At 40.9% G+C, this 3,506-nt stretch overlaps 1 non-coding gene across 1 annotated transcript; it reads right to left on the reverse strand.

The window, feature by feature from the left end:
* Positions 1-959: 959 nt before the first annotated feature.
* LOC148581514 (small nucleolar RNA R71) lies at positions 960-1,067 on the reverse strand. The gene has a single exon (XR_015894882.1). It is a non-coding gene; the product is annotated as a small nucleolar RNA R71 (small nucleolar RNA).
* Positions 1,068-3,506: the final 2,439 nt, after the last annotated feature.

The raw sequence follows: 3,506 nt of genomic DNA on the forward strand, positions 1-3,506 counted from the left end.
TCTTCTTATCTTTTCAAAATTGATTTTCAAATTTGTTTCAACTAACTAACTAACTTTTTGTTTGTTTCTTATCTTTTTCAAAACTACCTAACTAACTCTCTCTCTCTAATTTTCGAAAATATCTCCCTCTTTTTCAAAAATTCTTTTTAATTAACTAATTGTTTTAAAATTCAATTTTAATTTATTTCTTCTTTTAATTTTCGAAAATTCTCTCTCTCTCTCATCTCCTTCTATTTATTTATTTATTTACTAACATCTCTTCCTCACTCACCAAAAATCCGAACCCCCTCTCTCTCTCTCTGAGTTCAGATTTTCTCTTCTTCTTTTCTTCTACTCTTCTTTTCTTCCACTCACATAAGGGAACCTCTATACCTGGGTAAAAAGGATCCCTATTATTATTATTTTTCTGTTCCCTCCTTTTTCATATGAGCAGGAGCAAGGACAAGAACATTCTTGTTGAAGCAGATCCAGAACCTGAAAGGACTCTGAAGAGGAAATTAAGAGAAGCTAAATTACAACAATCCAGCAAGCATCTTTCAGAAATTTTCGAACAGGGAGAGGAGATGGCAGCCAAAAATAATAATAATGCAAGGAGAATGCTTGGTGACTTCACTGCACCTAATTCCAATTTACATGGAAGAAGCATCTCAATTCCTGCCATTGGAGCAAACAATTTTGAGCTGAAACCTCAATTAGTTTCTCTTATGCAACAAAACTGCAAGTTTCATGGACTTCCATCTGAAGATCCTTTTCAGTTCTTAACTGAATTCTTGCAGACCTGTGATACTGTTAAGACTAATGGAGTAGATCCTGAAGTCTACAGGCTCATGCTTTTCCCTTTTGCTGTAAGAGACAGAGCTAGAATATGGTTGGACTCTCAACCTAAGGATAGCCTGAACTCTTGGGATAAGCTGGTCAAGGCTTTCTTAGCCAAGTTCTTTCCTCCCCAAAAGCTGAGTAAGCTTAGAGTGGATGTTCAAACCTTTAGACAGAAAGAAGGTGAATCCCTCTATGAAGCTTGGGAGAGATACAAGCAACTGACCAAAAAGTGTCCTTCTGACATGCTTTCAGAATGGACCATCCTGGATATATTCTATGATGGTCTGTCTGAATTAGCTAAGATGTCATTGGATACTTCTGCAGGTGGATCCATTCACCTAAAGAAAATGCCTGCAGAAGCTCAAGAACTCATTGACATGGTTGCTAATAACCAGTTCATGTACACTTCTGAAAGGAATCCTGTGAATAATGGGACGCCTATGAAGAAGGGAGTTCTTGAAATTGATACTCTGAATGCTATATTAGCTCAGAATAAAATATTGACTCAGCAAGTCAATATGATTTCTCAGAGTCTGAATGGAATGCAAGCTGCATCCAACAGTACTCAAGAGGCTTCTTATGAAGAAGAAGCTTATGATCCTGAAAACCCTGCAATAGCAGACGTGAATTACATGGGTGAACCATATGGAAACACCTATAATCCCTCATGGATAAATCACCCAAATCTCTCATGGAAGGATCAACAAAAGCCTCAACAAGGCTTTAATAATGGTGGAAGAAACAGGTTTAGCAATAGCAAGCCTTTTCCATCATCCACTCAGCAACAGACAGAGAACTCTGAATAAAATACCTCTAATTTAGCAAACTTAGTCTCTGATCTATCTAAGGCCACTGTGAGTTTCATGAATGAAACAAGGTCCTCCATTAGAAATTCGGAAGCACAAGTGGGCCAGCTGAGTAAAAGAATCAATGAAACCCCTCCTAGTACTCTCCCAAGCAATACAGAAGAGAATCCAAAAGGAGAGTGCAAGGCCATTGAATTAACTACCATGGCCGAACCTGTAAGGGAGGTTGAGGACGTGAATCCCAGTGAGGAAGACCTCCTGGGACGTCCAGTGATCAATAAGGAGTTCCCCTCTGAGGAACCAAAGGAATCTGAGACTCATCTAGAGACCATAGAGATTCCATTGAACCTCCTTATGCCATTCATGAGCTCTGAAGAGTACTCTTCTTCTGAAGAGAATGAAGATGTTACTGAAGAGCAAGTTGCCAAGTTCCTTGGTGCAATCATGAAGCTGAATGCCAATTTATTTGGTAATGAGACTTGGGGAGATGAACCTCCCCTGTTCACCAATAAACTAAATGCATTGGATTAACTGAGATTGCCTCAGAAGAAACAGGATCCTGGAAAGTTCCTAATACCTTGTACCATAGGCACCATGACCTTTGAGAAGGCTCTATGTGACCTTGGGTCAGGAATAAACCTCATGCCCCTCTCTGTAATAGAGAAACTGGGAATCTTTGGGGTGCAAGCTGCTAAAATCTCATTAGAGATGGCAGACAATTCAAGAAAACAGGCTTATGGACAAGTAGAGGACGTGTTAGTAAAGGTTGAAGGCCTTTACATCCCTGCTGATTTCATAGTCCTAGATACTGGGAAGGATGAGGATGAATCCATCATCCTTGGAAGACCCTTCCTAGCCACAGCAAGAGCTGTGATTGATGTTAACAGAGGTGAACTAGTTCTTCAATTGAATGAGGACTCCCTTGAGTTTAAAACTCAAGGACATCCTTCTGTAAACATGGAAAAGAGGCACAGTAAGCTTCTCTCAAAACAGAGTCAACCAGAGCCCCCACAGTCAAACTCTAAGTTTGGTGTTGGGAGGCCACAACCAAACTCTAAGTTTGGTGTTGAACTCCCATATCCAAACTCTAAGTTTGGTGTTGGGGAGTCTCAACAATGCTCTGAACATCTGTGAGGCTCCATGAGAGCCCACTGTCAAGCTATTGACATTAAAGAAGCGCTTGTTGGGAGGCAACCCAATTTTTATTTATCTCATTTTAATTTATTTTTATTGTTATTTCATGTTTTATTAGGTTCATGATCATGTGAAGTCACAAAATAAATATAAAAATTGAAAACGGAATCAAAAATAGCAGAAGAAAAATCACACCCTAGAGAAGGATCTCACTGGCGTTTAAACGCCAGTAAGGAGCATCTGTCTAGTATTCAACGCCAGAACAGAGCATGTTTCTGGCGTTGAACGCCAGAAACAAGCAGCATCCTGGCGTTCAGACGCCAGAAATGCACAGTGAAGAAAAGCTGGCGCTGAACGCCAGAAACAAGCATCTGGGCGTTGAACGCCCAGAACAAGCATCAGTTCGGCGTTTAAACGCCAGAATTGCATGCAAAGGCATTTTACATGCCTAATGGGTGCAGGGATGCAAATCCTTGACACCTCAGGATCTGTGGACCCCACAGGATCCCCACCTACCACCACTCACTCTCTTCCCCTCTTCTCAATGTTCATCCTCTCTTCCCAATAAACACTCTTCCCCAAAACTCTTCACCAATCACCTCAATCTCTCTTCCCTATCACCACTTCACACTCACATCATCCACTCTTCCCCATAAACCTACCTCATAAACTCCACCTACCTTCAAAATTCAAAATCAATTTCCCACCCAAAACCCACCCTTATGGCCGAACCTTACCCCCCTCCCT

This window comes from Arachis ipaensis, chromosome B10, assembly GCF_059453495.1.
Source record: "Arachis ipaensis isolate K30076 ecotype BB chromosome B10, ASM5945349v1, whole genome shotgun sequence".
In the NCBI taxonomy this organism is placed as follows: Eukaryota; Viridiplantae; Streptophyta; class Magnoliopsida; order Fabales; family Fabaceae; genus Arachis; species Arachis ipaensis.